General features: G+C 47.9%; 1 protein-coding gene across 1 annotated transcript in view; it reads left to right on the top strand.

Moving 5' to 3' along the window:
* Positions 1 to 21,605: 21,605 nt before the first annotated feature.
* The window catches only part of SBK1 (SH3 domain binding kinase 1), a 49,570-nt gene continuing 48,424 nt past the window's right edge, over positions 21,606 to 22,751 (top strand). Inside the window, exon 1 of the mRNA XM_053927269.1 lies at positions 21,606 to 22,422. The gene's annotated coding sequence lies outside the window, so the exon portion shown is untranslated. The remainder of the gene's footprint in view (positions 22,423 to 22,751) is intronic.

The following is a 22,751-nucleotide window of genomic DNA, read 5'->3' as shown; positions in this document are numbered from 1 at the left end:
TCATGTTAATTTTACCTCCCTTTTTCCATTTTCTAAGGGTGACTGAAAATCAAGGAGGGCATTCCTCCTGATTTCTAGCCTTGTGTGTTCAATGAGGAGGAAGAGGAGAGCAATTTGCATCCACTGTAGTGCCTCACGGCCTGGACCGGTGTCCTTCCTCGGCCACCACCCCCTTCCTCTACAAACATAGTACAGTAGTGCCCCTCACCCATGGGCATACGTTCCACAGCCCCAGTGGATGCCTGAAACCGCAGCTTCACTGTGTATACTATGAACCCTATCTGTACTATGTTTTTTTCATACATACTCTCCCATTGTAGAGTTTAACTTGCAAGTTGGGCAATTTCACAGATGGAAGATTTCTTCTTATTGTAGATCTTAGTAACCTCAGCATGCAACTTTTTTCTTTCTTTATGAAGTCAAAATCTTCTCCTTTTCCACATAAAGGAAGCACATGGCTTGTCTTTGGCATATCTGAACTGCCGGCCTCACTCCGCTCGCACTTTGGGGCCTTCATTAAGTACGATAAGGGAGGCTGGAACACAAGTGCTGTGATATCCTGACAGTTGGCTACTAACTGACTGGTGCGCGTGGAGCATCTACAGCGTGGACACAGGACACACTGCGCAAAGGGATGGTTCACAACCCGGGCTGGGCAGAGCAGGACAGTGGGAGATTTCAACACGTTGCTCAGAACAGTGAGCTATTTAAAATTTTTTTTTAAATTTTCATGTATTGATTTGAGAAATACAAACATCATTCTGTTGTTCCACTTATTTATGCATTCACCAGTTGCTTCTTGTGTGTGCCCTGACCAGAGGCCAAACCCACATCCTTGATGTATTGGGACAACGCTCTAACCAAATGAGCTACCAGGCCAGGGCAATAAAACTTATGAATTGCTTATCTCTGAAATTTTTCACTTAATATTTTCAAACCCTGGGTGACTGTGAGTAACTGAAAACTTGGAAAGCAAAACCGTGGATAAGGGGGACTGACTACCGTAGATCTCCATCTCTCTTCAAGCCTGTGATCAAATGCCACGTCCTCCAGGAAGCTCTCCTTAACATCCCGGCCCAAGTGTGTTTGCCTGTACTTCCCCAGCATAGAGGTCAGGCAGCGCATTTTACTGCACGGTGGAAGAATGGGCTTAGTCTGGGCCTCCCCAAGCCTGGAGCTCTAAGAGGGGAAGGACCTGTGCACATTTGGAGGAACACTTGTTTCCAGCCTGCCCAACAGCCATTTCCCCCTCAATTCCATTTTGAGATTTTCCTCCTTTCACTACAGTAAGGAAGGATTGAAATCAAAGGTTTTCTCTTTTCTAGCCAGGAGGAGGGGCATATGACCAAAGCTAGACCAGATGGACCCACCACCAGGAATTTGAATATATATATTTTTTATTTTATTTTATTGATTACAGAGAGAGGGGAAGGGTAGAAGAGAGAGAGAAAAACATTGATGTGGGAGAGAAACATCAATCGGTTGCCTCTTGCACACGTCCCAGCTGGGGACTGAATCTGCAACCCAGGCATGTGACCTGATCTGGAATCAAACCCATGACCTTTTGGTTTGCAGAACAATGTCCAACCAACTGAGCCACACCAGCCAGGGCCAGGAATTTGAGTATTGAGACAAGAGGATTAAAATCATCAGACTATGTTCCAAATGTCTTGATGTAACCCTATGTGACAAGTCCCCCTCCCTAGCCTCTAGAGCTGCCCACCTTCAAGATTCTTGTTAACTCCATGAGTAGCCCATTTCCTTCCAAGGAATTCACTCTTGCTTGCATTGCTCACAGTTGACGTCAGGGTAGGCTATGCTGCTGTAACAAACAACTCAAAATCTCAGCAGCTTAACACAGTAGAAGTTTATTTCTTGTTCATGTCACAGTCACAGGGGGTTGGCAGGGAGCTCTGTTCCACAAAGTCACTCAGGTTCCCAGCCTTTTTCATCTTGTGACTCACCCTTCCTTTAGGTCTCTGCAGTCATCAGGTCTCTCTATCCAGGGGCAAAGAGGAAAAAGAGAGAGAAAGAAGCATTCTGCAGGAGGAATTTTGGGAGAAAGGCCTGGAAGTGTCATATATCACTTCCACCAAATCCCATAGACCAGAACATAGTCACATGGCCCCACCCAACTGCAAGGGAGACTAAGAAATACAGTCTCGCTGTGTGCCAAAGTGAAAAATAGACAGGGCTGGCCACTATTGCTTGCCATCAACCAAAATATATCTTGATGGACACACTCACCACTGTCTTGTCAGCCCCTAGCCCCAGGCCCGACACAGACTGTCTTCATAATAATCCTCACAAGGCTCGGAATAGTTAAGTAACTTGCTGAAAGTCATCCAGCTGGTAAATGGCAGAGACGAGATTCAAAGCCCATTGTCCCATGCTGCCACCCAGAATTCCATCTGTGTACTCAGCCCTGAGCTGTGTGGAAAAATCAATCAGTAAAAATCAGGCCCTCCCTGGAGTTCATATCAAAGGAGAAAAGCTGAAGAGCAGCCGAAGTTGCCAAGACTTAGAGGCCAGTTCAGGACAACAACAAATGAGATAGCACATGTCCGTGCCAACCGCCCAGCACAGACAAACATGGGGGGCAGAGAGATGCACTCTAGGCTGAGCCTGATGGTCTGGGAAGTCCTCTGAGACAAGGGATAGCTCAAATGTCCAGGGAAGCTGTGCATACACAAGTTCTCCCAAGGACACTTCGGATTCAGGCTCTGGCCAATCAGCATATTGCACTGGATCAGACAATAGGCCATTGGGCCTGAGGTCTCAGTCTAGCTGCCACATGCCACACTATTTGTCACGGGCCAAACTTCTAGGGACTGTTTTCATTTGCGTGATGAAAAAGCAATTCAAGTTGGCTTAAAAAAAACAAGGATGTGTTCTGATTCACATGTATAAAAAGCCCAGGTGTAGGAGGCCTTCAGGCATATATGATCCAGGGGCTCCTACCACATCCTTGGGACTTGGTCTCTCTGTCTTAGTTTTCCCTTTGCTCTTAGCCAAGCTCTCCCCTAGTGGTGGACCCTGGCTTTTTTCCCACACTATCATTCTCTCTAGAATAACTCTAAAGGAAAAAAAATTTTCCTTTAGATTTCCTTTAGAATCTCTGCTGAGATTTTGAGTTGTTTGTTACAGCAGCATAGCTACCCTGACATCAACTGTGACCAATGCAAGCAAGAGTGAATTCCTTGGAAGGAAATGGGCTACTCATGGAGTTAACAGGAATCTTGAAGGTGGGCAGCTCTAGAGGCTAGGGAGGGGGAGTTGTCACATAGGGTTACATCAAGACATTTGGAACATAGTCTGATGATTTTAATCCTCTTGTCTCAATACTTAAATTCCTGGCTCTTTCTAAATTATCTAGAAATAGTGCTAGGATTTATTCTACAACCAGAAGGGCTAAATCAGTTTTGAACTGGATGGAATGTGATTTGAAGATCTGGATGGTGTACGTATTCTACATACCACCCATATCTGTACTCTGTAACTGCGCCCTGCCTCTCCCCCCACCACGTCCAGGCTGTGGTGATTTCAGGTGAAGGAGGATGCACAAGGGAGGGACTTCTCAAAAAAAGGGAGAGCTCAGGCTCGCCCCTCCCCTTGGGGCAGTCAGGAACCGGCCCAATGCATCATGACACACCCTATAGAAGACCTCTAGGGACTTCTGGCCAAGATGGAGGCATAGATAGATATGTTTTGCTTCCTCGCACAAGCAGAAGAAGGACAACAACAAATTTAAAAACAAAAAACAACCAGAACTGCAAGAAAATCAAACTGTATGGAAGTCCAACAACCAAGGAGGTGAATAAGAAACATTCATCCAGACTGATAGGAGAAGCAGAGACAGGTGGCCAGGGCAGAGAGGACACGTGGCAAGGTGGTGGATGTGGCAGGTGAGGCAGTAGCTGGCAGACCAGGCAGTCCCACATTTCCATTCAGATAAGCCAGAATGAACAACTGGGGAGGGAGACAGACCCCACAACCCAGTATTTCAGCATGGGAAACTAAAGCCTCAAAACCTCTGGCTGTAAAAACCTGTGAGGGTTGTGCTGACGGGAGAACTCCCAGCCTCACAGGAGAGTTTGTTGGAGAGACCCACAGGGTCCTAGAATGTACACAAACCCACCCACCCAAGAATCAGCACCAGAATGGCCCAATTTGCTTGTGGGTAGCTGGTGAGGTGACTGCAAGCTGGGCGAGAGCCGAGGAAGCAGCATTGTTCCCTCTCTGATCCCTTCCCCACATACTGCACCACAAAGCAGAGCAGGGGGTTGCTCCGCCCTGGCGAATACCTAAGGCTCCACGCCTTGCAATGTAACAGATGCACTGAGACAAAAAAATATGGCCCAAATGAAAGAACAGATCAAAACCTCAGAAAAAGAACTAAGCGATGAGGAGATAGCCAACTATCAGATGCAGAGTTCAAAACACTGGTAATCAGCATACTTACAGAAATGATTGAGTACAGATGTAAAACAGAGGAAGAAGTGAAGACTATGCATAAAGAAAATAAATATAGAAATAAAGAAAAATATATAGGGAACCAACAGTGAAGGGAAGGAAACAGGGACTCAAATCAACAATTTCAAACAAAAGGAAGAAATGAACACTCAACAAGAACAGAATGAAGGAACAAGAATTCAGAAAAATTGAGGAGAGGCTTAGGAACCTCTGGGACAACTTTAAATGTTCCAACATCTGAATCATAGAGATGCCAGAAGGAGAAGAGGAAGAGTAAGAAATTGAAAACTTATTTGAAAAAATAATGAAGGAAAACTTCCCCATTCTGGCAAAGGAAATAGACTTCCAGGAAGTCCAGGAAGCTCAGAGAGTCCCAAAGATATTGGACCGAAGGAGGAACACACAAAGATACATCATAATTAAATTACAAAAGAATATGGAAAGAACTTTAAAAGCAGCAAGAGAAAAGGAGACAATTAACATGCAAAGGAATTCCCATAAGACTATAATCTGATTTCTCAAAAGAGACCTTACAGGCATGAAGGGGCTGGAAAGAAATATTCAAAGTGATGAAAGGCAAGAACCTAAATCCAAGATTACTTTATCCAGCAAAGCTATCATTTAGAATGGAAGAGCAGATAAAGTGCTTCCCAGATAAGGTCAAGTTAAAGGAGTTCATCATCACCAAGCCCTTATTATATGAAATGTTAAAGGGACTTATCTAAGAAAAAGAAGAAGATCAAAACTATGAACATTAAAGTGACAAAAACCTCAAAATTATCAACAACTAAACCTAAAAAAACAAAAACAACCTAAGCAAACAACTACAACAGGAGCCATTTCACAGAAATGGAGATCATGTGGAGGGTTATCAGCGGGGAGGGGTAGGGGGAGGGGTAGAATGGGGGAAAAGGTACAGGGAATAAGAAGCCTAAATGGTAGGTACAAAACAGACGGGGTGTGGGGGGGTGAAGAATAGTATGGGAAATGGAGAAGCCAAACAACTTACACGTATGACCCATGGGCATGAGCTAAGATGGGGGAATGCTGGTGTGAAGGGGGAGGGGGATAAAGGGGAAAAAATGGGACAACTATAACAGCATAATCAATGAAATATACTTAAAAAAATAAAATAAAATAAAAATTTTAAAAAGAAGACCTCTAATAGACAGGTTTGTACTTTTCTCACTCCATGAATGGAGGCCTCTGCTGCCCAGAAAGGGAGCTAAAAAATATGGTAGGTCCCAAGGTTGACAACAGTTGGTAGGCTGTCTCCATCCTCCAGCCTACTTGAGGACCAAGATTTTCTGCCAAGTACCCCTGAGCAGCATTACCTCAACCATGTGACTCACTTTAAAAACTAAAGTCTGGCCCTGGTTGGTGTGTCTCAGTGGACTGAGTGCTGGACTGTGAACCACAGGGTCACTGGTTCGATTCCCAGTCAGGGCACATGCCTGGGTTGCAGGCCAGGTTCCCAGAATGGGGTGCTCAAGAGACAATCACACATTGATGTTTCTCTCCCTCTTTTTCTCTCTCCCTTCCCCTCTCTCTAAAAGCAAATAAATAAAATCATCTTTAAAAAAAAGAAAAAAACACAAAAAAATAAATAAATTTAAAAAATAAAAAATAAAGTCTGGTATGGGGACCACCAGGAAAGAACTGGTGGCTGGGCCTGGGCTGAGCAGGATGGAGGTGGTTAGGAAATGTCTCGCATCCACATGGTCCAGAATTCAAGACAGTCTTTGGGCACAGTTTGTAGTAATAAAGAGACTTACTTCTGCTCATCTAAATAAAGTGATAATATGTTTAAGAATGCTTTCAGAAGCAAGTAACTAAGACTTAAAAATGAGGATTCATTTTTCTTGCTTAATGGTAACTAAGTGATGCTGTGTAGACTCAGCTGCTCAATGGTGCCATGGCATTTCTAGGGGTCTCTTAGCATTTCCTTCATGGTGGCAAAACAGCTGCTGCAGCTCCAGGCTTTGAGTTCACATTCTAAGTAGGAAGTAGAGGGAAAGAGATGATGCCAGCTACACCTTGCTCCTTTTTAAGATAAAGGGAAGTGTTCCTATAAACTTTGAGCAGCTTTCTGCTCCCAACTTATTGACCAAAGCTGGACATACACCTTCCCTAAGCTGCAAGAGAGGGTGTGAAAGAAAATACTTAGCTTTTCTAGACTAGACAGTGACAGAAGCAAGAGAGAAGTAGGTAAGGAATGCCAAATAATGTCAACCACAGGAAAGTTTATTATAAATACAGCAGGATAACATTTTTCAGACATTAACTTATTTCAATTTCCTGATATTTTCTTTTTTATTCCCTGCTGTCAAGCCAAAGCCTGTGCTCGTCATCTCAAGAGAGGAACGTGAGGGGGTGGAAAGCAGGAAAAAGCCATGAGTCTGACTTTTGCGTCCCAATAGCTTACATCCTGAGAGGAGAAATAGAAAGACCAAAAATAGGGTTTGAACCCTTCAGATAGTAATATTCCCCTGAGGTACAGGCTGAGAGAGAGAAGCAGAGGAAAGATAATGAAAAATGAAACAGTTTGGGGAGTCTCTGAAGGCAAGGCCCTGAACCCCCACTTCTTTGGGAGGATGGTATAGCAAGACTAGGGAGAGATTTGAGGAGCCCAAGAGCAGATGGAAAGACTCCTTTGCAGACTGCCTGGTCCCCAGCAGTCACAGGAGCAACAGATCAATCCCTGAGCCTTGAGGACAGTCCAGAAGAGGCCCAAGAGCTGCATAGACACAAACAAGGCAGCCGAAGGTCAGGGACAGATGGCTGAGTCTGATGTCTTGGGGACACCTACATGGACAGAGGACCTCAGGGCGGACATTGCCCACCATAGCTGGGCACTTCAAAAGCCATCCAGGAATTAGACACACACAGTAAGGGGGAGTGCCATCTGCTTTGCAATAGAAATTATGCTGAGCTATGAAAAATGTAGAGATAGCTATTCCTGCACCTTCAGGGTGTGGACTGAGGTCAGGGTCTGTGGCAGAGATGGGTGGTTGCCTTGACCAGCATCTATTCTCCCCTTGTTCCTTAGGAACAAACCCTTGCTTTTCCCTAAGCACTTTGCCCAAACTCCCTTGAGTGAGGTGTGGTCATGTGACTAAGCAGTAGCCAATAAGATGTAAGCCAAACTGCTCTGTGGGACTTGCAGGAACTTTTCTTAAAAGGGAAGAACCCGTTTTTGTCCCCTCTTCTTTGTTGCTACCTGGAACCAGACAGCTCCAGCAGCCAGCTTTGTCTAAGAGGTGACCTTGAAAATAGAAGGTGGGAGAGAAAGCAGAGCCTCAGTCTCTATGACATCATCTTGGGTTGCCGGATCCAGACTTATTTGGCGTGAAAGGGAAATGCACTACTCGAGGTGCCTGTGTCAGTCTCCTTGGGTGCCCTCACAGCGTGCCGCAGGTTGGGGGGCTTAAACAACAAACTGTATTTTCTCACAATTCTAGAGGCTAGAAACCTGAGAACAAGGCATCAACAGGCCCCTCTCGTTGGCTTACAAATGGGTGTCTTCTCCCTATCTTCATGTGGTCTTCCCTCTGTCTGTCTCTGTGTCCCGATCTCCTCTTCTTATAGGGACACCAGTCTTATTGGACTAGGCTCGAGCTCACGACCTCGTCTCACCTGAATTGACTGTTTAAAGGCACCATCTCTGGCCTAGTGGAGAGAGCAACACCAAGAAGTAGGATACGTGGGGTCACATGTGAATTCTCACCCACCTTCCAATGAAGATCTGACCACAGGGGGTGCATTGTGCCTTCGAGGTGCTGGCTCCAGACAGGGTTGATTTTAGGCAGAAAAGCTCTTTCCATGTCCTCCTCCCTGCCGATCACTGTGGCTTGGGCTTCCTTGAAATGTGAGGTGGCCAGACTGAGGAAGTCTCTGAGGAGGCTCCCTCAGGGGTTGTCACCCTCTGTAGTGAGGCTCCTTAGTTCCCACAGGCTTGACTTTGTTGTTGAAGATAATAAAAGGTCACTATTGTTTTCTAAAAAAAAAGACACCATGTCCAAGCACAATGACATTCTGAGGGTATGACTTGGGGGAGGTGACACCCATCATGACATACACTTGCTAAGCAGGAGCCAGGACTATCGTGTGGAGCATCAGTGGATAAATATCCCCCTGCCCTTTCTGAGCCTCAGTTGTATCTTTTGTGAAGCAAGGGGCTTAACATGCTGGTGCCTGCTGTTGTGCATTTTGCTTCTCAAAGCTCCCCCTGGGGCTGCTTTTCACCTAAATTTAGGGCCAATCTATGCCCATGATGGGCGTGGTAGAGCTGGAGGAGGGTGTGGGTGGACTTACAAACTCATGGCTGTGGGACTGCAGCCTCCTCTCCTGAGCCACCCCAGGCTGGCTCAGGCCTCCACTGACCACTGAGTGTCCTCCCAGGATGCACTTGGAGGAGTTGTGAATAAGAGTGGTGGATAAGGCCTGTTCCCCAGGCCGGCATGCTCACCCAGCCTGCCCTGGGCCTCAGAGAAGGGGAGACAGTCACACTGGACCAGTCAGTGCTAGGTGCCTTTTTCACGGCTAGTTCAAGAACCTTCATTTGACTGCTGGAGAAACTGAGGCAAATCACTATACTTAAACCTGGGTTTTGAATTTTTACACCGTCCCACCTCATTGAGAACTTCTCTCTACTGTATTTTCTCTCAGCTGGAATCCATCCCATTAACTTTTTAGAGAGTAAATAATTCACCAATTTTTTTTAAAAAAAAACTTACAACAAAAATAAATTTACATTTGTCATTCCTGTTCCCCATTTTCCCCATGCTCTAAACTCTTTGTGGTAACCACTTCTTACTTTTTCCCCAGGGTTTTTAATGCAAATACAAATACATTTTCGTATTTCCCATTTCCCCATGTCTTACACAATAGATGGCACACTAAATATACAATTCTTCCTCCTGCTTTTTTCCCATTAACAGTATACCCTAGCAATGTCTCTATTATAGTAACTAGAAACTTTCTTCATTTTTTATAGCTGCAAAATATTCCATTTCATGCATGTACCATGGTTTATTTAATCAGTCTCCTACTGACAGCCTCTTGGGCTATTTCCAGTCTTGAGAGAAAAAGTCAACGGCAGCAACAACCAACACACACGTGTATGCGCACACACATTTTTATTCACACCAAATAGTCCTGCAGCATATGGTAAACTCCCAGAAGTGAGTAAAAAAATGCACTTGTAATTTTGGCAGAGAATGACAAATTGTCACTCACAAGAATTGTACAGATTTGCATAACCCATCTGAAATGTGCACAAGGCCTATGTCTCTTTTGCCTCACAAGAATGAAAAGAAAAATGACAAACTAGGGAAAAATATTTATAACTCGTATCATAAAAGAAGGGCTTTCCTGCCTGATACACAGAATTCATAAAACGAATGAGAAAAGGCCCTGGCTGGTGTGGCTCAGTGGATTCAGTGCCAGCCTGCGAACCAAAGTGCTGCCAGTTAATTCCCAGTCAGGGCACATGTCCGGGTTGTGGGCTGGGTCCCCAGTAGGGGGCGCATGAGAGGCAACCACACATTGATGTTTCTCTCCCTCTCTTTCTCCCTCCCTTCTGCTTTCTCTAAAAATAAATAAATAAAATATTTTTTTTTAAAAAAAAAACAGTGTAGGCAATGGAGAAGCCAAAAAACTTACATGCACAACCCATGGACGTGAACTAAGGGGGGCATTGCTGGAGGGAAGGGGGGAACTGGGCAGAGAGGGACAAAGGGGGAAAAATTGGGGCAACTGTAATAGGATAATCAACAAAATATACTTTAAACAAATAAAATAAAAATAATATTATTTCTAAAACCAATAAGAAAAGGACCAGTGAACCAATTGAAAAATGGGTTAAAGAAAATATTAAAAAGATCGTCTCTAAAGAAAACTTTCTCCCAAACCTCTGAAAAAGTGTCGAGTTCACTCATAATAAGAGAAATGCACATCAAAACCATACTGAGCGGCTATTTCTCACCTATCAAAGAACGGCAAAAAAAAAAAAATTCTAACATTTGACACTGTGTCATTATTTCTACCACCTCAAAGTTCTCCCCTCTTAGAAAAATAACAAAGTAACTCTTGCTTGCCCTTCCCAGACCCTCCCTCATTCCTCTTCTCTTCTCCACAAGCAAACTCCACTCTCCTCGCACACCTACTCAAAATGCTCTGCCAAGGCAGGGGTCCTCCACAGGGCAGTGTCGCCCTCCAGGGGGCGTTAGGCAATGTCTGGAAACCATTTTGGTCATCACAACCGGGGTGGGGGGGGGGTGCTATTAGCATTTATTGAGTAGAGCCAGGGATGCTGCTAAACATCCTTCAAGACACAGGACAGCCGCACAGCACAGAATCGTCCGGCCCCAATGCCGACAGTGCATGAAGGCTGCCGCAGACATCAAGGTTAAGCCCAGGGGACCTTTCCTTCTCCCGTTTTGGCCCCTCCTCAGCATTCGGTGCGATCAACCCTTCTTGAAAAGCTGACTTCTGTGACATTGGCTTTCTTCTCTCTGTTCCCTTCATTGGCTCATTCCCCTCCAGGTGGCAATTACATGTGTAGGTTCCTCCAAGTGGGGTCCTAGACCCTCTTTTCCTCTCCCTCCGCACTAACCCTAAATGACATCACCCACCCCCTTGACTTTAATCCCTGTCTACGCAAGCCTCACCTTGGAGCTGCAGTCCTATACATGCAACTTCCAGCTCTACAATTCCATTCGGATGTTTCCAAGGCTCCGGGGCCTCCAGGCCGAGCTTGCTCTCAGGACCCTCTGTACCAGCCCCTTTCGGAGTGCCCTATCCCAGCGACTGGCAAACCCCCAGTCTAGATGTGCAAGCCAGAGCCTTGGCACCTCCCTCTTCCTCAGGCCTCACCGTGGCCTGAGGTTTACTCTCAAAACATCATTCTAGCCCTGGCCGGGCGGCTCCTTTGACTGGAAAGTCGTCCAGTACACCAAAACGTTGCCCATTCGACTGCTGGTCGGGGCACACACCTAGGTTGCCGTCAATCCCCAGTCAGGGGACATGCGGGCGGCAACTGATTGATGTTTCTCTCTCTCCTCTCTCTAAAATCAATAAAACATATCCTTGGGGGAGGATAAAAAAAAAAACCCAGAATATCTTTGTAGCTCATTAACTTCTGTCTTTCCCATGGTCACCAGTCTGCTCTGCCCCGCCACCCTCACGTTTGGCCTGGAGGACTGCACCGTCTCCTGCACTGGTCCCCCACCCCGCCACCCCCACCACTCCCTCCCCCACACACGCCACTGACCTACCCCCCCCGCCCCCCCCCCCCCCCCCGGCCGTGCCCCAAGCAGGCAGAGGGAGCTTCTCAAATCACAAATCTGATCACGCCCCCGTCCTGCTGTCGTTGGCCTCTGCTTGCTCTGAAGATCACATCAAAGCCCTTACGGTGCTGGCCGGGTCTGGTCCCCACCAGCGTCATCACACTGTGGCGGAGGGGCCCCTGCCCCAGATGACCTTGTAGGGGTCTTTCCACCTGTGACATTCTGTCACTCAAGCTCGGGGTCATTTGTAGCCCTAGAACTATATGGTGCCACTTGAGAAACACAGAAGGGAAAGAACTAAGTGGCAAGCTGTGTTGCTAGCAGCTGTTGTTCCAGACAAAGGAACAGGAAGTACAAAGACCCTCCAGGAACAAGACAAGTTGAAAATCTTTCCCCACATGCTCACTGGTTGTTTTTATTTCTTTATTTTGGAACTACAAGCGCACAGTCTTTGCTCTCTGTCCTGCTGGGTCTGCGGTCCTTTTCTTTAGGATTTGTAAGAGCTGATTTGCTATTAAGGACACTATCCTTTACCTGTCACGTGTACTACACACTTTAAAAATAGTTGGCCTTTGCTGGGGGGGAGGCTATTGGTTTGTTTGTGTTAGTGTTGCTGTGTAGAAAATTTTTAATTTTGTATAAAGTTATGATTTCTGAGCTTCGTTTCTCACCTGGGAAACACTCTCCCTTTGAGATTTTAAATTTTTTATTCATATTTCCTTCTAATTCTTCTATAGCTTTTTTAAACCTTGAAATCTTTGATCCATCTGTTGTTTCCTATGCTTTAACCAGTGAGTGACAATCCAGATCTATATTTTTCAAAGACTATCGAGTCACCCATCTTTTTCTCATGACTTTGCAGCGCCCAGGTGTCAGGTATTAAGCTCAAACCTACCCCTCCTATCCCCACTTTGCTATGCGGAGAGTGGGGCTCTGAAAAACACCTTTCTGCTGGGTCGGTGCTGGCGGTCGAGTCTGCCCACTGGTGAAGCCAGAGGTGGACTTGGAGGCTGGAGGAGTAAGACAGACACGCATGCTCCTGTGACCCTGGGGCAATGGTGATGCTCAGGGGTGGCCTGAGGGGCTTAAGCCCTACCAACAGTTCATCAGTCCCCCCAGAGTCATCCAAATAAGCATACCCTTGATCTCCATCACTGCCTCAAAGAAAACTCCTCTTCCTCTTGCAGTCAGGTTGCTGTCCCAAATGTGTCTACAGAGAAATTCTGGAACTGACCTGACTTGGGTTCAGAAGGAGAGATCATGAGGCCCAAATGGCTGCTCTCCCAGATCCAACACCTGCCTGGCTGACATCCACACATAGTTAACCCACCCACGAAATTTCTCTTTGCAAAGCTGTGGCCGCCCAGGTGCATTGGCCCAAGGACAGCATTCTCCACCCCTCACGCTATGGTTCTTCCTCCCCACCTTACACCACTAGAATGAAGGACCTGGGCCTGGAGGCACGTTCCCTGGTGCCAGGGACCGATCCCACTGGGCTGGGAATCCAGCCCCCTTGCTCAGACACCAGATTTCTTCAGTGGTGGCGGTGCCACTGTAGTTGTTTGGGTGGTTCCATCACAAGACAGCATCCTGTGGCACTACAGCTCTCTTATCCAATGGAGGGCTTCTGCTCACTGGGGAATGATCCTACTTCTTTTGTATGAGTCCCCACAGACAGACGTAGGGCAAGTGGGAGAAGGCACGGGGGCCTTTCCCATTGCCAGTAGCTGTCTGGGTAGGTAGTAAGTTCCCCATCCTTGGTCCTTTGCCTGGAATGCTTTCCCTTCAAGTGATAATGTATCTCACCACTTATCTCCTTCAGGGCTGCATCACTTTATCAGTGAGGTCATTTTATTACTTTATCATGTTATTATCTGTCTCCTACCACCAGAATATAAGCTCCACAAGGGCAGGAATTGTTATGTTTTGTTCATTACTGAATCCTGGAACATAGTAGGTGCTCCATATCTCTTGTACACATTCCACCCAACCACCTTCAGAGCTGACTATTATTTTTATCTCCATTTTATAGCTACAAAAACTGACACCACAAAGATGAAAACACTGGCCTTAGCAGTGGTCCTGGGCTTCTAATCCCAGGCATTGTATGTCCAGGCTCTGTGCCCTTAACTCTACACTGTATTGCAGTGACATAATGCTATTGCATCATTGTCTGTAACCAAAGAAGCCTGGAAATGACCAAATTTCCCAGTAGGCGAGTAGGTAAATAAATTACAATGCTAGGCATCCAGTAATAGCATATAAGAGCAACCTATAAAAAAATTAAGCAGATCTGTATGTACTTAAGTGGAACAATCTCCAAGATATTGTTGAGTGAAAAATAGCAAGATACAGAACAATGCATTGCATGTGCTATGTCTGTAAGAAATAAAGGGATTCAAACACACATGAGTTCAATGTGCAGAGAAAATGTTCTGAAGCTGTTGACCGGCCAAGATGGAGGTGTAGGTAGACACACTGTGCCTCCTCACACAACCAAAAGAAGGATAACAACAAATTTAAAAACAAAAAACAACCACAACTGCCAGAAAATCAAACTGTACAGAAGTCCAACCGCCAAGGAGTTAAAGAAGAAACATTCATCCAGACCAGTAGGAGGGGTGGAGATGGACAGCGGGGTGGAGAGGACTCGCAGCAAGGTGGTGGATGGCAGACCAGGTGGTCCCACATTTGCATGCAGATAAACTAGGAGGAACAACTGGGGAGGGAGCAAGACAGACCGCGCAACTCAGGGTTCCACTGCAGGGAAATAAAGCCTCAAAACCTCTGACTGAAAGCACCTTTGGGAGTTGAGGCAAAAGGAGAAACTCCCAGCCTCACAGGAGAGTTCATTGGAGAGACCCACAGGGTCCTGGAACATACACAAACCCACCCACCTGGGAATCAACACCAGAAGGGCCCAATTTGCTTGTGGGTAGTGGGGGAAGTGATTGAAAGCCGGCAGAGAACTGAGCAAGTAGCATTGTTCCCTCTACGACCCCTCCCCCACATACAGCGCCACAACGAAGGGACGTGGATTGCCCCGCCTTGGTGAATACCTAAGGCTCCGCCCCTTACGAGGCCTGTGGAGACAAAAAAAATATGGCCCAAATGAAAGAACAGATCAAAGCTCCAGAAAAATACAACTAAGCAATGAAGAGATAGCCAACCTATCAGATGCAGAGTTCAAAACACTGGTAATCAGCATGCTCACAGAAATGGTTGTACATGGTCGCAAAATACAGGAAGAAGTGAAGGCTATGAAAAGTGAAATAAAGGAAAATGTACAAGGAACCAACAATGAAGGCAAGGAAACCGGGACTCAAATCAATAGTTTGGAGCAGAAGGAAGAAATAAACATTCAACAAGAACAGAATGAAGAAACAAGAATTCAAAAAAAAAAAAAAAATGAGGAGAGGCTTAGGAACCTCTGGGACAACTTTAAATGTTCCAACATCTGAATCATAGGGGTGCCACAAAGAGAAGAAGAAGAGTAAGAAATGGAAAACTTATTTGAAAACAATAATGAAGGAGAATTTACCCAATCTGGCAAAGGAAATAGACATGCAAGTCCAGGAAGCTCAGAGAGTCCCAAAGAAGCTGGACCCGAGGAGGAACACACTAAGGCACATCATAATTACATTAGCCAAGATGAAACAGAAGGAGAGAATCTTAGAAGCAGCAAGAGAAAAGGACACAGTTACCTACAAAGGAGTTCCCATAAGAGTAACAGCTGATTTCTCAAAAGAAACCTTACAGGCAAGAAGGGGCTGGAAAGAAGTATTCCAAGTCCTGAAAAGCAAGGACCTACATCCAAGATGACTCTATCCAGCAAAGCTATCATTTAGAATGGAAGGGCAGATAAAGTGCTTCCCAGATAAGATCAAGTTAAAGGAGTTCATCCTCACCAAGCCTTTATTATATGAAATGTTAGAGGGACTTATTTAAGAAAAAGATCAAAACTATGAAAAGTAAAATGACAGCAAACGCACAACTATCAACAACTGAACCTAAAAACAAAACAAAAACAAAAACAAACTAAGCAAACAACTAGAACAGGAACAGAATCAGAGAAATGGAGATCACCTGGAGGGTTATCAGTGGGGAGGGGGAGGGGGAGAGTGGGGGAGAAGGTACAGGGAATAAGAAGCCTAAATGGTAGGTACAAAACAGACAGGGGGAGGTTAAGAATAGTATGGGAAATGGAGACGCCAAAGAACGTATCTGTACCACCCATGCACATGAACTAAGGTGGGGGAATGTTGGGAGGGGGAGGTTGCAAGGCAGAGGGGAATAAAGGGGAGAAGAAAATGGAACAACTGCAACAGCATAATCAATAAAATATATTTTAAATAAAAGAAGCTATTGACAAGACAAAGGAGTTCATGGGAGTCTCTGTTGGGAGGAAGCCTTTGCATTCCACTTTGTATTGTTGGGATTTTAAATCATGCACATGATTTACTTTTTAGCAACATAAATCTTCCATATAATTAAAAGCTCCCAAAAGCTACAGGGTTTATATAAAAAATGAGCAGTCCCTTATTCCACCCCCTCTGTACTCCAGGTCTTTTTGGAAAGGCAGTGATTTGAGTCCTTTTAGCTGTCCATTCTCGAAGTCAGGATTTCTCAGACTTTGAGGAGCTGTGAATCACCAGGGGTCTTGTTAAAGCACAGGTTCTGATTCAGCAGGTCTGGGGTGAGGTCCAAGATTCTGCATTTCTAATGAGCTCCCAGGTGATGCTGATTCTGCTGGTCCATGGATTATCTGTTAAAAGGCAAGATTCTAAATAATATGCTAACGTAGGTATTTCTTGATTTTTCCATTTTTGATCTTACTTTGTAACATAAAAAATGAAAATTTAGTTCTCTTATACCCTTGCCTCCCTCTCCCACACACATGCATCTTGTTCTCATCCTCCCGATGTAGTTATATACGCTTTTGGATTAAAATCTTTTTTTTAGCATTTATATTGTTGTGCCTTTATATATAATATTCGCAGCCCAGCCACACAGTGTACTATGATACATTTCCTTTCTTGTGCAACTTTTTGTTTTCCCTGGAGTTGATAATGACTTCATTTTTTTTTTCATTTCACCTTCAGTAATGCATTCTGAAACCCTCCTGACAAAACCGAAAACCTCTTGTTGGTAGATTTACACAAATCATATAGTCTACATCTTGGAGCCTCTGTGCTTTCGGTCCAATATAGACTGGTTGCTCTGTATATTTCCTCAATTACAAAGACCAAAAAATGGACTGGTAAACAGTTTGTGTCAGGAAGCAGAGAGGAGGGTTCAGAGCCTCAGCTTTGAATTAGGCCTTCATAACTGCCCGTTGTATCCTATTCTCCTTCCTTTTAGTGGTACCCTACCGCTGTCCCAGTTTTATGCATTTGGCTGTGCAGATAGAGACTGAATTTCCCAGCCTCCCTTGCTGCTAGAAAACAAATTACTTGGTGACAGAGAGAGTGGAAGTGAAAAATGCCACTTCTGCCTCACTCGATCTTTCCTCCTTCTTGAGGATTAAAACGTGAATCCGAGACTTATAAGCCAGCTTCAACCAAGAGGACCACCTGCCTCCTGACTGTTACCGTAAGAGAAATAAAATTCTACCTTGTGATAAGGAAAATTTGGACCGAATCTGGTTTGAGACATAACCTTTTCCATGTGTTGTAATTCACAAGCTCCTTCTGGTAAGGCACTTGCACTCTTGACAAAATGCTGCAGCAACATTCTCATAAATTGTAATTCAAGTAAAACCTCTTGTAGGAAGCAAGCTTCCCATCCACTCAGCTGTCACTTATTCAGGGTGCTGATGATTTGGAATCAGACCTTCTTTTTTCTTGTGTTGGCCGAAAAATATCTAAGCATTCTCTATCCTATAAAAGGGAAAGTTCCCTTTGAACCAACATGGTCAGAGCCTCTTTCTTCATGGCAATCTTGAAATAAAACTTTGACATATTGTCCTAATTAATTTGTCAGAAGACTTGTTTGAGCCACTATAATGTGGGGCCCTTTTGTCACAGCAGCTTGACTGCACCCTAATTAATAGAGCAAGAGGGGCCATCTCCCACCCACCCCGCTGGGCAGAGACTCCCCCACAGGGAGACCCGTTCCCCTCCGGGTCTGCGTGGGCCTCACAGACACCGCTCAGCATGTGGCCTGGCCTACATGTGCTGAATTTGAATTTGAAATGGGAACTTGTTGTGTCTTATCTGCTTCCCCCTCAGACTATGAGCAAGTTAGATTCGATCCCACTGATCATTCTGGTCTTTAGTGAGGGACTTTGACAAACACCAGCCCTGCTCAGGTATACCAAAGGGGAAGGTGTTTTGTCCAAGCATCAAAGAACCCTGGGGGAGGGAACTGGACCAGAAGATGGAGCTGGACCTTCACTGACCAGTTACCGCGTTCCAGGCATCTTACACGCTCTACTCATGCAGTTCTCCCGGCAAGCCCGCCAGTGGGTATTTGGAGTGAACCTCAGCAGCTTTGCCTGCCTGCCATCCGTGGGGGCAAAAGGGAACAGAGAAACTAATAAAACCGAGGGAGGTTCCCTGTGTGGGCCAGTAGCAACAATGTGCCGTGAACTGAAAAGAAGCATTAACTCCAACTTCTGTGCAGCTAAGTCCAAAGTGAAAATTAAGGGAGTGGGGGAGAATGGAAATCAAAAGTCGGAAGGGGACTCGAGCCCAGTCTGCCCCACGGTGAAGCCAGGCTTCGGAAGCTCCTTGTCTGGCCTGGGACGGCTGTGTCCGCTGGGCCTGGGTGGGGAAAGTCAAGAGGCCAGGGCTGGGGCCTGGATAGACAGGATGGGTGAGGCCTGGCAGCCACTGTTCTCCATGTCCTGGTTCCTGGGTTCTAGAGGGCTAGGAGCCCAGCAGAAGCCCCGGTGGGTGGTCCAAGCATTTCCAGCCAGCCAGGCGTGGGCCCTGGGCCCGTCAGGAAAGGCCTGGGTTCTCTGGGAAGCAGGCCGGGTCTCTCAAGGTCAAGACATCTCAGGCCTCTTCCTTCTTGGGGGCTCATTATGTTCTGGAAGCATTAAGAAATCTCAAAAACAGCATTATGGGGACCATGGTGTATCTTAAATGTTTACGCCTGTCTAATTAACACTTTTACAACACACCCGCACACACACAGCATGACACAGTTGTTCTGTTCACAAGATAATTACATGATCATAAAGGATGTATACTGGGCGGGGGGTCGGAGGGGCGTGGTTCTGTGATGGGACGCACTCTTAATGCCCCAGGAATGGTCTCAGTTCTCAGTCCTGTCAGAGAAATTGCCTGAACCTATAACTGCATGTATAACTGCATGGAGAAATATATCCAAGTCTCTCCAGGAACGTGAGGCCTGGGCCTCATTCTCCCGGTGCCCAAGACAGATCTGAGCCTGGAAGGGTAGCCAGGTTGAAATACCAGAGCCAAGAGCTGCAGGTGACTCCAGCCCCCCAAATCCGGTGGGACTGCTTTTGCTGGCCCACAGCTGGCCCGTAGGTCGGGTGCAGGGGCCAGCAGAGGCTGCTATGTCTCTTGGGGAAGGGAGCAGCAGGTGAATGGCTGAGATTTAAGGACTTAGACCCTCCGAGATGCTTGAGGCAGAGTGTGGAGCTGCCTGGTGACTCTTATCTTCCCTCCCCAGGTTTGAGCCTCCAGCCCCCGCACCCAGCCCAACAGCCAGGCACAGTCACCCGAACAGGAGACAGACAGAGCTTCACAGCCACTAAGAATTAAAACTTATTGATTTTCCCCATTAGCGAGAGAACACCATCAGAGTGCATTAAAACCAGGCAAAGCACCAGCATTGTGAATAATTAACATTCGCAAATGACAACCCCTGGGCCTAGGGGAGGGGAAGGGGTGACTGGAGGCCTGGGGCACACTGACCCCTCTGACTCCCATCCCAGGGGGCCACGGCCTGGCCTCCCCTCCTCTCCTCCCCTAATCTCCACTCTTCTTATTGTCTCCTGTCCTTTTCCTCAGAGAGACCCCAAGGCTCTGAGGCGCGCGATCCTGGCTGCCCTGGAGCAGGGAACACAGAGCACTGAGGTGAGAGTCAGGCTCTGCTGTGTCCCTGTGTGACCTCAGGGGAGCCCGCCCCTTCTGGACTCAGAAGGTTTGGGTCAGCTGGTCTGTGGCTAAGTCTCTAAATCTACGGCCCTAGAGAGGGACAGTGACCGACCCAAAGCACACAGTAGGTCTGCAGCAGAGACCACACTGGAACCTGGGGCCCTGTGTCATTCCCCCAGCCCAGCCTATGGGGCGCCTTTGTGCTAATCAGAAAAAGTCACCCCCTTTGCACAGACTAATTCAGATAAGGAACCCCGCTGGGTGGACCCCCCCCAAGCTGTCACAGCTCTAAAGGTGCAACACGAGGCTCAGCAGAGCAGGGGTAGGGTGGATATCGGTCCCCACTCACCGTCTGCGCAATGTGCTCAGCCTCAACAGCTGAGCTGACCCTCCACCCACCTCCCCAGCCCCTCAGCGGCTGACCCACGTTCCCACTTCCATCCTCCTCCCCACCCACCCTTCCTCCTCAGAGCCCTGGGAGGGCCAACGCTGGAACGAATACCTTCGACACCTCTGGCCCTGCCACCTCCATCCTCTCCCTGCCCTGCAGAGTACCGCCGTCTGTTCATGCCCTCAGCCTGTGCATATACTCTGTTCTTGCTGCCCTTGAGCCCCCTGGAAAACTCTACTTACCCAGCTTGAAGACTTTCTCCTCCGCTTCTCCTCTCTTCCCCAAACATGCCAGCTAAGTCTCGCTTCTGGGCCCTTGCTCCTGCCGATTCCTCTTCCTAGACCATTCTCCCTCCAGACCCGGCGCCCGTCCTCCTGCAGGCCACGGCTCCGATGTTACCCCCTCTAGAGTTCTTCCCCGAACACCTAGAGGTCCACCTCCCCCTCATCGGCCTCTCTTGCGTCTGGTTTTATTTTTTTTCACAGCACTTTTCACACTCTGAATTTATTTTCCCCTCTGTTTGTTGATGCCTCCGGGCCACTGTGAATAGCTGTGCATGTTGTAAATCGCAGCGAAGGTGAGTGGGACTGACACCCAGCCTGAAATCCGCACTGCAGGAGTGGGGGTGCACCTGCTGGGAGGGAGCACCTGCTCCTAATTCACACCAGGGCACCAGGCAGGCGGCTGCGCCCCATTGGCCTCCTGCATGACAATGCCAAGTCCACTCAGGCCGGAATAGTGTCTGCCCTCTTCATTGCTGGGTGCCTGGCACATAGCAGGTTCTTGATAAACCTTTTCAAGGAAACAAATCCTACTCCAATCCCCCATACCCACCCCCTTCCACACTCCTCAGCAGAATAGGTGGCTGTGTGTGGTGCATCTCTGGGCCCCACAGGGGCTGTGCGCAGTACCTCTGGGTAGGTTCCAGGAAGCCAGCAATGGAACTGGACCCAGAGTCAGTGATGCTGATTGTCGAGGAACATGGGGCAGGGAGGGGCAAACCCAGCGAGCTCACAGTGGGTAGATGTATGTGCGGAGGAGGCCCGGAGATGCTCTCTGCAGCTCAGAACCCTGCCCGTCCCAGAGCTGCTGCCCTGAGCCACCGGTCTCACCGGACACCAGAGTGTCCACGGAGGGTTCAACTGGCCAGGGCACTCTGACCAAGATACAGATGCAGGAGGTGGCATCTGAGGGTCCTTCAGAGGCGGGCCAGGCTCAGTCGGGGACAGAACTGAGACAATGCTCCCTGTGTCCACCTGCTCTCCCTGCTTACCCCCACCCCCTGCTCTGGCAGGGAAGGAGTTAACCTCACGGCTTCTCAGCACAAATGTGGAGCTATTAATACCCACAGCCTAGCCGGTCTGCCAGAGCAGCCACTGGAGTCAGAGGGAGCAGGGAGCAGAGGGAGCGAGCTCCAGTCTCCAGTCAGAGCCAGAGCTGTAGCTAGGACTCCAGGGGCCAGAACTTTTCTTGGGGACAGTGTGGGCACTGTGCCAGCCTCACCGGGTCCTCACGCACCTCTCAGTTCCAGGTCCTGACCCTCCCTCCTGGAGGCCATCCATGCCACCACGTCAGCAGGGAAGAACAAACTTTCTTAGGGAAACCACCTCTGCTGCTGTGCTGGGTGAACAGGAAGGAGCCGACGCCTGGACAGACAGATGACCAGATGGACAGGACACCAGAGAGCCTGTCCTCCCAGTCTCGGCTTTGACAGGAGGCAGCAGAGCGGGCAGCTGAGGAGTCTGGTGCTCCCCAGGGGGCAGCGAGAGGCCCTGCTGGACCCTCGTCTGCCAGTGAGCCATTTCTGAGTCCGGGCATCCAGAAGCTGCTTCCCAAGGCTTAGCACTGTGGCTGGAAGTCCAGTGGGTCAGGACAGGAGTCCCCACCCAACAGAGCCATAGGGTCTTCCACCCACTGAGGCAACGGGTAATCTGAGTGAAAAGGCACAGGTGGCAGGTAGGCAGGAGCAGGGCCCTGAGGCCAACAGGCTGCTGACCCTGGAGCACGCCGACTCAGGGACCCCTGCCCAGACCGAGGATGCTGCCGCCGAGACAACCGCCAGTCACCCCTGTCCAGTCCTGGAGCTGCCTCCGGCCTGGCCCCTGGGCTGTGGATCGAAGGATGTGCCAGCCTTCTGCTTCGTCTGCTTCCATAGGGAGGAGGAGGAGGAGCTGCTGGAAGAGGTCCCATTGCAGAGGTCAGTGCCCACGGTGGGCAGTGGGTGGGCAGAACAAGGCCACAGGGCTCAAGCTTGGGACCCCTCGGGGCCTGGCAGGCTTACTTCTCAGTCTCTTGGTCCACTGCTCACCACCCACAACCACCTCCCTACCCCGGACTCTCAGGCCTCTCACCTGTCTCTTCCCTGTTTCTTCCATCCCGGCCCCACAGCAACCTTTTTGTCCTCTCTATTGTGGTCATGTCCCTCCTGCTCAGAGCCCTCCATGGCTCCCAGCTCCCACAGGAGGAAGTGGACACTCAGCTGGACATTCAAAGCCTATGGGATCTAACTGACCGCACCTATCTCAT

This window comes from Desmodus rotundus, chromosome 1, assembly GCF_022682495.2.
Source record: "Desmodus rotundus isolate HL8 chromosome 1, HLdesRot8A.1, whole genome shotgun sequence".
NCBI classification, from domain to species: Eukaryota; Metazoa; Chordata; class Mammalia; order Chiroptera; family Phyllostomidae; genus Desmodus; species Desmodus rotundus.
The sequence above is the reverse complement of the archived record's forward strand: the minus strand, read 5'-3'. Positions and strand labels throughout refer to the sequence as shown.